An 11,340-nucleotide genomic window follows, 5' to 3' on the forward strand; every position below is an offset into this window, starting at 1 on the left:
TTTTGTTGCAAGGAATGGAAGCTATAACAGGACTATGCATCAAGGTCTAAGCAATCAAAGATAGATGGAGCCACGAGGATCTGATCAACCCTTTAGTTAACAACATCCTCCTAGATATCACGGACAAAGACCATTTTACAATGCATGCCCAACTGGTAGATTTGGTGGACCGCCTTGTAGCTACCAACAAGCCCCACCCTATGCTCAGAGATCATCCTTGCAACACAACCTCAACCCACCACACTCACAAGCTTCTTTTCACCATTCGCCACCGTACGATCCTTATCCACCCCAACACCAATCCAATTACTCCCAAGAACCACCACTTCCCCATACACCATGCCCATATCCATCAAAGCCAGAATCACAGGTTCTCCTCGAAGAATCAATAAACCAATTCAATACAACCCTTCATCAACTGGAGCAAGCAATAAATCAACTATCTTCCAGACGTTCAGCTACTCAACAGACCCCCATGGCTTCATGTGGAGAATCTAATGAAGAATGTATTGTGAAGAAGACACAAGAGACTCCAGTGGACAGCATAAAGCCTAACTTCGTACTGGGACACGTAGAGGATGCTGTCATTATAGAAGAGGAAGAGTTGGTTGAAGATTTAGGAGATGCTGAACCTCCATGGGAACACAGAGTCATGGAAGACTCCGTCGAGGATGCTACAATTGACGCTGAGGAGGATTTTGCACCGCCTCCAATGCAAATATCTTATGAAGAACTGGACGGAATAACCCAGGATGCAGGTTTCCTTGATGATGATGATCACGAGTCCTGTTCTCTTAGTGACGAACTTGCATCCGCAAGTGATTTCTTTGAGACAGAAGAATCTTTCCCGAGTGAATATAAAGATGATGCTGAGGTAGATTTTTCTCAACCTCCAATATATGACTTGAGTGATGATGAGGGAGAAATTGAAGACTCGGATCAAGATATGGTTGAAATGGAAGAATTCACAAAAGATTATACAGGAGTAGAACTTACAGAACCACTCGAAACACCTATCCCAAGGCCATTACCGCCCAACACAAACTACAAGTGGGTAAAATCTTTGCCTTTTATCTTCAATCTTCCACTTGAATATGGTTTGCTTGAAACAGATGGCCAGCTTAGAGCTCTTTGCGGCTTTAAGAGGAAAAGGGAAATGGCTCGTACTTAGAGCTGGTGCACAAGGTTCAATAAGGTTCCACACTTCAACTCGAAGCGCACGGTTTGGTACCACGCCCAATTGAATGGATCACGGAGAACGTTTGGTTACCATGGTGAGAATCTACTTTTTAAATCGCCCGGATGGAATCATGTAGATAAAAAAGGAGGCGGATTTAAAAGCAAAGCTTGGGATCATGGATCCTATCCTGACATTCGTCATTCCGGGAGCATGAAAATTTGTTTGAAGCTGCTCAGAAGCTTTACATGCCTAGTTTGGGACCCCGGAGGCTATTGGCATTCCAAGCATTGGTGGAGATTTTTAGATGAATTTAAACATAAGCCGCCATAATAGGAAGCTCCTCCAATGTCCAACTTAAGGACTTTAACTGAAAGTGCTAGGTGGGAGACAACCCACCATGGCATGATCGTCCCTGTTTCCTTTTTATTTCGTTTTTGATTATTTTATATTGTTTATTTCTATTGAACCTGGATACTATTCATAATATTTGCATTTAGCACTGCATACTGCATAAATACATACCTGCATAAAAAAAAAGCCAAGCGACGCGACCGCATCAGCGACGCGTCCGCGTCGCAAGGAGAGGGGACAAAATAAAAACGAACAGAGAGTCACGCGAGAGCGTGGCTGGAGGCGTGCCAATGGCACAAATCGTCCCACGCGACTGCGTCGCTGACGCAACAGCGTGCCCTGGATTTCGACATAAAAGGGTGCACAACCAATTATTGTGCTAGAGTAGTGCTGGATTGGTGCTGAACGCACAATTCTACACACGCGGCCACGTGACCCACGCGACCGCGTCACATTCTTCTAAAGCCCACTCACTCGATCGCATGCCCCATGCGATCGCGTCACCCCAAATTTGGCGAAATAAGATTTTGAACAGAGAGTTGTGTGAGCGCGAGGCTGTCCTCGCGCCAGTAGCATAAAACGTGTCACGCGACCGCGTGACCGATGCGACCGCGTCGATTAACTTAAAGCGCAAGACACGCGACCGCGTCACTTGCGCCGCACAGCTTATCCTAATTTGCCAAATATCTTATCTTTTCTTCTCCAAATCCTTATTTTTCTTATCTTTTCTTATTTCTTTCTCCTTCCTTTCTTATTTTCTTTGACTTCTCATCTTTTTCACCTCCATTCTATTTTATTTAATTTATTTGCATACTTTCTTCCATTACATTTTAATTTTGTGCATCTTTTTATTTTCTTTTCTAAATTTATTAATTTTTCCATTGGTGTTACTTGTTCATATTCAACTGTTGTGTCTTTTCTAGTATTATTTTGGTATTCTGTGACTTGTTTTACACTGTTGGGTAATATTGTTTAAGTCAATGCTATTCTTTTACGATATTTGTATTAATTTTGCATTTACATGAATTTATATTATCTTGCACTCTCTTTCCCATTGTTGCAATTTTTGCACTCTTGCTTTGCCATGTACTTCTACTGTTTTCTCTCTTGCATGTTGTAACCACCATGTAATTGAGACCCTTATTATCTGGCATTAACACCCATATTTTATTTCTTTTCTATCTTTATTTTTGGGGTATTTTTCCTCTTTTCCCTCTTCTTTCAGGATGGCCCCCACGAAGGGAGAGGAAAAACTTCTTAATGGGAAGACAAACAAATCCACCTGCACAATCTTTGGAGAAAAGTATTAGTTGGAGCAGCTCATCCACTTGTACATCTTAGCATGCACCGAGGACGGTGCAATATTTAAGTGTGGAGAGGTCGACACCGATCTCCATGGGTTAGTACTTTCTTGTCTCAACACCAATGTTTAAATTTTCTTTGTAGCTAGTTATTGCATTTGCATATTTATTTGATTTTGTGCATATTTTACCACTTGGTTGAAGAAATATTTTCTTTTTCAAGAAATTTTTATAGTATTTCACTAATTTAAATTGAAAAATTTGTGTTAAACTTGTTTTGAAGTTGTATTTGGAATATGGTTTTTGAGCCAAAGAACACACAACCTGTGAGATTTTGAGCTTATTTATATGGTTACATTATTTAACCATAAATTTTTATTCTTGTGTGTTTTCTTCTCTATAATTGTAATCTTTGCTTTGTTCCATTCTATATGTCCAATATTTAATATATTTATATGCTTGCATATGATTGAGGCCATTGTTTGATTCTAGTTCACTTATCCCAAAATTAGCCTACCTTTTACATCACCCTTGTTAGCCCCCTTGAGTCTTTAATTCACTCTTATTCTATAAACCACAACACTAGCCTTAAGCAGGAAAACAAATTTAAAATTCCAAGTTGAATCCTTAGTTATTTAAGTGTGGGAAACCTATTGGGAACATGGATGATAAAAACAAAGGGTAGGAAGCTGAAAAGAATGAAATAATTCAAAATAAAAATTTTGGGAAGCATGCTCATGTGAAATCAAAATAATTGAATTATCATGTGCATTAAAAAAAATTAATTCAGTATTTGAATAAAGGAGATACAAAAGAATTTCCCAAATGCAAAATAAAGCAATGCACATGGGACAAAATTAAACTAATACATGAGCATGTAACATCAAAAGTGAAAAAAATATGGGAGAATAGGTAAAAAAGCTTTGCTTTACGAAGTATGTATGTTAGGTGAGATCTTAGACTAATAAAGGATTCACTTAATTAGCTCACTTAGCCTTATATATACCCTTACCTTTACCTCAGCCCCATTACAACCCTGAAAAGACCTTATGATGTTTGCATTGGTATGCTAAATATTTGTTGATTGATTAGATGAGGAACAAAAGTTTAGAAAGCATGATTAGAGAATAGTAGAGAGATTGACCCTAGACACTTGAGAGATTTGAGCGCATATACACTACCAGTGAGGGTTCAATGCTTGATTCTATATTCCCTGCTTTCATGAGCTATCTTCTTACAAGCTTACTTGTTTTCACTGTATGATTTGAATTAGTGAAATCTGATTTATGTTTGCCTTGGAGAACTTATTTATTTTTAACCAAGTAGGTAGAAACATTTTGCATTTAGTTGCATTCATAGGTTGCATCTCATACATTCTATCATTCTTCTTCATCTCTTTATAGTTTCTCTTGAGCTTACCATGAGGACATGCTATTGTTTAAGTGTGGGGAGGTTGATAAACCACTATTTTATGGTTTATCTTATGCTCAATTGAGTGGTTTTTATCAACTCTTTACCCACTTATTCATATTATTTGCATGGTTTTACATTTACCTTCCTAATTATGTGCTTTGATTGAAAACATGCTTCTTTGGCCTTAAGTTTCCTATGTTTAATCCTCTCTTATTACCATTAGATGCCTTGATATGTGTGTAAGTGTTTTCAGATATTATAGGACAAGAATGGCTCAGAGGATGGAAAGGAAGAATGCAAAAATGGAAGGAATACAATAAGTTGGAGAAACTGCTAAGCTGTCCAGCCTGACCTCTTCGCACTCAAACCGCTATAACTTTAGCTAAAGAGGTTCAAACGACGCGGTTCCAGATGCATTGGAAAGCTAATGTCCGGGGCTTCGATTTGATATATAATATACTATAGTTGCTCTGACTCTAGGCAACGCGAATGCGTGATTCACGCAGACACGTCGCATCTGCAAACTTCAACCCGCGCGGCCGCGTGGGCGACGCCTCCGCGTCACTTGGCCGCGACCTGTTGATGAGCTATAAACTGGGTATAGCTACGATTTAGGAAATTGCACGAGCGGCAAAATTCCTTCCGGCAAGTGCACCGGTTATCGTCAAGTAAAAACTCACAATAGAGTGAGGTCGAATCCCACAAGGATTGGTTGAGTGAGCAATTCGGATTAGAAGTTTGGTTAGTTGAGCGGAATCAAGAATTGGATGTGAATTGCATAAAGTAAATTTGGCGGGAAGTGTAAATTGCAAGGAATGGAAATGACGGAATCTTAAATTGCAAGAATGAAAATGCGAGAAATTAAATTGCTGAAATTTAAAGGGATGGGGGTGATTGCATGAAATTAATTGCAGAATGTAAGAGAAGTGTAGATCAGAATTGGGGAGTTCATTGGGTGTTAGGAGATATTGAGATCTCCGAATCAAAACATTTTATCTCTTCCTCAACCAATGCATTCATTGAATTTTGCTTGGCAATCTTATATGATTGGATCCCAATCCCTTGGCTCACCAATTCTCTCTAAAAACAAACAAATTCCCAATCCCTTGGTTTAAATGTTCATAAGAAGAGATGAAGCTCGATCACTGATTATACCACACAACTTCATGGACCACAATTTGGTAGGATTACATGTCACAATATCCATCCAAACCCCAATCCAATTCACTGTGAGAAAGCTTCTCTAGCATGAATCCATCATTCCTTTCCCAAGGTTCCGAAGGATTCCAATTATGGGTAATTTCTTTCCCAAGACAATTACCCAATGGAATTAGATCGAGAAGCTTTCTAACAAAATTCAAGAGAAAAGATTGAAGAAGAAGATAAAACTATTATTGATTCATTGAATTACAATAGAGCTCCCTAACCCAATGAAAGGGGTTTAGTGCTTCATAGCTCAGAATTCAATTACACAATATCCAAAGTTCTCTAGTGTAAAAAATGTCAAAAGGTCAAAAGATCCTAACTAACTTCAATTCTATCCTATTTATACACTTTCTAAATTGAGCTTCTGTTGTGTTTCTTGGGCTTTGAGGCCTTTCCTTGATTTCCTTTTGCTTTAGGCTTATGGTCCATAATCCTGATGAGGCTGTGATCCAATTCTGTAACATTCATTGAGCAAACTTAGTGATAAACAAGTAATGACACAAGACTCAACAATTTGAAGTTCCAGACTCATCAATTCTTCAGGCCCAATCTCATAAACCATGATATTCACTTGGGTTTCACACCATAATACGTTTAAGTTAGTATTTGTGCTCAATTGCTAACTTAAACTTCAATATATTTGGCCCAGAAACCTTTTCAAATGGTGGTGTTTAAGTTGAAGTTTAAGTTTCAGTTTAAGGTCAAACTAAAACTTAAACGTGGAATTGGGAGAAAGCACCCCAGGAGTGTACATAGTCGAACACGTTTAACCTCCAGTTTGAGGTCAAACTGGAGGTTAAACTTGGAAATGAAGAAAGCAACCCCTGGAGGCAATTTGGATCGAACACGTTTAACCTCCAGTTTGAGGTCAAACTGGAGGTTAAACTTAGAAATGAAGAAAGCAACCCCTGGAGGCAATTTGGATCGAACACGTTTAACCTCCAGTTTGAGGTCAAACTGGAGGTTAAACGTGGAATGAAGAAAACACCCTGGAGGAAGGAAATGGTCGAACACGTTTAACCTCCAGTTTGAGGTCAAACTGGAGGTTAAACGTGGAATGCTCCTGGTGCCTCTCTTGCTTCTGGCGTTTAACCTCCAGTTTAAGGTTAAACTGGAGGTTAAACGTGGAATGCTTCTTGGTGAGAAAGAAAAGTGTCGAACACGTTTAACCTCTAGTTTAAGGTTAAACTAGAGGTTAAACGTGGAATGCTCCCTTGGTTCAAATCATCATTCTGGCGTTTAACCTCCAGTTTAAGGTTAAACTGGAGGTTAAACGTGGAATGCTTCTTAGTGCCCTTTCTCATTCTGGCGTTTAACTTCCAGTTTAAGGTCAAACTGGAGGTTAAACGCCAGTTACAGCATTTCCTCTCTTCTCATGATTTTGGCGTTTAAGCTCCAGTTTAGGCTTAAACTGGAGCTTAAACGTCCCATTTGAATTTCAAGCTTCCTTTATTGATTTTGTTGCTTCCTTGCCTAGCCTCTCTTCCCTGAAATCATCCAAACAATTGCATCAAAGTCTTGCAAAATTTCATGAGAATTCATCCATTCATAGCATTCAAGTAATATCACTAAAAACTCATGGAATTTGCATCAAAATCATAATGTTTTGGATGGTTCATTGCTTTGTTGTTCATTTAACCATTCTTGGTTACTTTAAGCTCAAGAAAATGCATAAAACAACTAAAACTAACAGAAAAATGCTAGTGAAACTAGCCTAAGATGCCTTGGCATCACCTGTACGGACCAGAAAGCGCTGGAAGTGACTTCTGGGCTGTTTCTGACCCATTTTTCGGCCCAGAGAATACAGATTAGAGGCTATAAAGTGGGGGAATGCATCCATTCATCACCATGCTTTTATAATTCACTTTCCATGATTTAGATTTAGTTTTGAGAGAGGTTCTCTCCTCTCTCTCTTTAGGATTAGGATTTAGTTTTAGGATTTTATTTGCTTCAAGGATTATCTTTTTACCAGGTTCAATATTCTTTTGCTTGACAGTTATCTCTTATTTTCAGATACCATTAATGCTTGCTTGTATTAGTTATGTTGCCTATTTGGCTTACGCTACATTCATGTTATGATTTTCTTATTTAATGTTACTTGAGATATTTCAGTTCAATATTGCTCTTTTTATTCATGTTATTGATCATTCCCAATCTGAAGATTTCTTATTCCGGTAGATTTAATTTCCTTCTTGGTGGACGAAATTGTGATTCGTACTCTTTGTACTTGTATGAAATTTTACTCGAGATAATAGCTCTTTACTATGTGTAGACACAACTCCGTTCAACTTAACCAGCAAGTGTACTGGGTCATCCAAGTAATACCTTACGTGAGTAAGGATCGATCCCACAGAGATTGTTGGTATGAAGCAAGCTATAGTCATCTTGTAAATCCCAGTCAGGTAGAGTCAAATGTAATTGGATTAGATATTTAAAAGATAAATAAAATAAAGGGATAGAAATACTTATGTAAATTAATAGTGGGAATTTCAGATAAGCGTATGGAGATACTGTGCCCTTTCTTTTTCTACTTTTCTACTTCTTCCTTCAATTCTTCTTACTCCTTTCCATGGCAAGCTGTATGTAGGGCATCACCGTTGTCAATGGCTACATCCCATCCTCTCAGTGAAAAAGGTCCAAATGCTCTGTCACAGCACGGCTAATCATCTGTCGGTTCTCAATCAGGTTGGAATAGAATCCCTTGATTCTTTTGCGTCTGTCACTAACGCCCAACCTTCAGGAGTTTGAAGCTCGTCACAGTCATTCAATCTCGGAATCCTACTCAGAATACCACAGACAAGGTTAGACTTTCCGGATTCCCATGAATGCCGCCATCAATTCTAGCTTATACCTCGAAGATTCTGATTAAGAAATCCAAGAGATATGCGCCCGGTCTAAAGTAGAACGGAAGTGGTTGTCAATCACGCGCGTTCATAGGTGAGAATGATGATGAGTGTCACGGATCATCACATTCATCAAGTTGAAGTACAACAATATCTTAGAACAGGAATAAATGAAATTTATAGGAAAAGAGTAGTAATTGTATTAAAGCTTGAGGTACAACAGAGCTCCACACCCTTAATCTATGGTGTGTAGAAACTCCACCGTTGAAAATACATAAGTGAAAGGTTCAGGCATGGCCGAATGGCCAGCCCCCCAAAACGTGATCAATGGCCTCCTAAGATGAAGAATAAAACAAAACTGAGACCAAAGATGTCTAATACAATAGTAAATTATCCTATTTATACTAGACTAGCTACTAGGGTTTACATGAGAAAGTAATTGATGCATAAATCCACTTCCGGGGCCCACTTGGTGTGTGCTTGGGCTAAGACTGATCTATCCACGAGCTGAGGCTTCTTTTGGAGTTGAACGCCAAGTTGTAACATGTTTTGAGCGTTCAACTCCGGGTCGTGACGTGTTTCTGGCGTTTTACTCCAGACAGCAGCATGAAACTGGCGTTGAGCGCCAGTTTACGTCTTCAATTCCCAAATAAAGTATAGACTATTATATATTTTTGGAAAGATCTGGATGTCTACTTTCCAACGCCGTTAAGAGCGCGCCATTTGGAGTTCTGTAGCTCCAGAAAATCCATTTCGAGTGCAGGAAGGTCAGATTCCAACAGCATCAGCAGTCCTTTGCATACCATTAGGCGTGTAAAATGCCTTTGCATACCATTGGTGTTTAAACACCGAGATGATGCACACTCTGGGCGTTCAACGCCCATGTGTAGCATGTTTCTGGCGTTGAACGCTAGTTCCATGCTTGTTACTCGCGTTCAGCGCCAGCTTTCCACAAGGCACATTCCTGGCGTTCAAACGCCAGGATGTTGCTTGTTTCTGGCGTTCAGCGCCAGATTCATGCTCTGTTCTGGAGTTGAACTCCAGCCAGATGCTCCTTACTGGCGTTGAACACCAGTATGTCCTCCCTCTAGGGTGTGATTTTTCTTCTGTTGTTTTTGATTCTGTTTTTAATTTTTATATTTTTTTCGTGACTCCACATGATCATGTACCTAATAAAACACAAAATAACAATAAAATAAAATAAAAATTAGATAAATAAAAATTGGGTTGCCTCCCAACAAGCGCTCTTTTAATGTCATTAGCTTGACAGTGGGCTCTCATGGAGCCACAAAGGTGATCAGGTCAATGTTGTAAAACTCCCAACACCAAACTTAGAGTTTGGATATGGGGTCTTAACACCAAACTTAGTGTTTGGTTGTGGCCTCCCAACACCAAACTTAGAGTTTGACTGTGGGGGCTCTGTTTGACTCTGTACTGAGAAAAGCTCTTCATGCTTACTCTCTTTTGTCACAGAGGGATGGCCATGTGCCTGAAACACAAGGTAGTCCCCATTCAACTGAAGGACTAATTCACCTCTGTTAACATCTATCACAGCTCCTGCTGTGGCTAGGAAAGGTCTTCCAAGGATGATACACTCATCCTCTTCCTTCCTAGTGTCTAAGATTATGAAATCAGTAGGGATGTAAAGGCCTTCAACCTTTACTAACACGTCCTCTACCAATCCATAAGCTTGTCTTAATGACTTGTCTGCCAATTGTAATGAGAACAAGGCAGGTTGTACTTCAATGATCCCCAGCTTCTCCATTACAGAGAGTGGCATAAGATTTATCCCTGACCCCAGATCACATAGAGCTTTTTCAAAGGTCATGGTGCCTATGGTACAAGGTATTAAGAACTTGCCAGGATCTTGTCTCTTTTGAGGTAAAATTTGCTGAATCCAGGTATCTAGTTCACTAATGAGCAAGGGAGGTTCACTTTCCCAAGTCTCATTACCAACAACTTGGCATTCAGCTTCATGATAGCTCCTAAATATTGAGCAACTTGCTCTCCAATCACATCTTCATCCTCTTCAGAGGAAGAATAGTCTTCAGAGCTCATGAATGGCAGAAGGAGATTTGATGGAATCTCTATGGTCTCTATATGAGCCTCAGATTCCTTTGGATCCTTGATGAGCGGATAATTTATACGCTTTTTGGCATTGTTTTTAGGTAGTTTTTAGTAAGTTCAAGCTACTTTTAGGGATGTTTTCATTAGTTTTTATGTTAAATTCACATTTCTGGACTTTACTATGAGTTTGAGTGTTTTTCTGTGATTTCAGGTAATTTCTGGCTGAAATTGAGGGACTTGAGCAAAACTCTGAAAAAGGCTGACAAAAGGACTGCTGATGTTGTTGGAATCTGACCTCCCTGCACTCGAAATACATTTTCTGGAGCTACAGAACTCCAATTAGCGCGCTCTTAACGGCGTTGGAAAGTAGACATCCAGAGCTTTCCCGCAATATATAATAGTCCATACTTTATTCGGAAATTGACGATGTAACATGGCGTTGAACGCCAAGTACATGCTGCTGTCTGGAGTTAAACGCCAGAAAAACGTCATGATCCGGAGTTGAACGCCCAAAACACGTCATAACTTAGAGTTCAACTCCAAGAAAAGCCTCAGCTCGTGGATTGATCAAGCTCAGCCCAAGCATACACCAAGTGGGCCCCGAAAGTGGATTTATGCATCAATTACTTACTCATGTAAATCCTAGGAGCTAGTTTATTATAAATAGAACATTTAACTATTGTATTAGAAGTCTTTTGACCACGTTTCATCTTTGGTCTCAGTTTTGTTTTATTCCTCATCTTAGGAGGCCATTGAGCACATTTAGGGGGCTGGCCATTCGGCCATGCCTGAACCTTTCACTTATGTATTTTCAACGGTGGAGTTTCTGCACACCATAGATTAAGGGTGTGGAGCTCTGCTGTACCTCAAGTTTCAATACAATTACTATTACTTTTTATTCAATTCTCTCTTATTCTTATTCCAAGATATACGTTGCACAACACTTTGATGAATGTGATGATCCGTGACAATCATCATC

The sequence above is a fragment of the Arachis stenosperma genome, chromosome 3 (genome assembly GCF_014773155.1).
Source record: "Arachis stenosperma cultivar V10309 chromosome 3, arast.V10309.gnm1.PFL2, whole genome shotgun sequence".
NCBI lineage: Eukaryota > Viridiplantae > Streptophyta > Magnoliopsida > Fabales > Fabaceae > Arachis > Arachis stenosperma.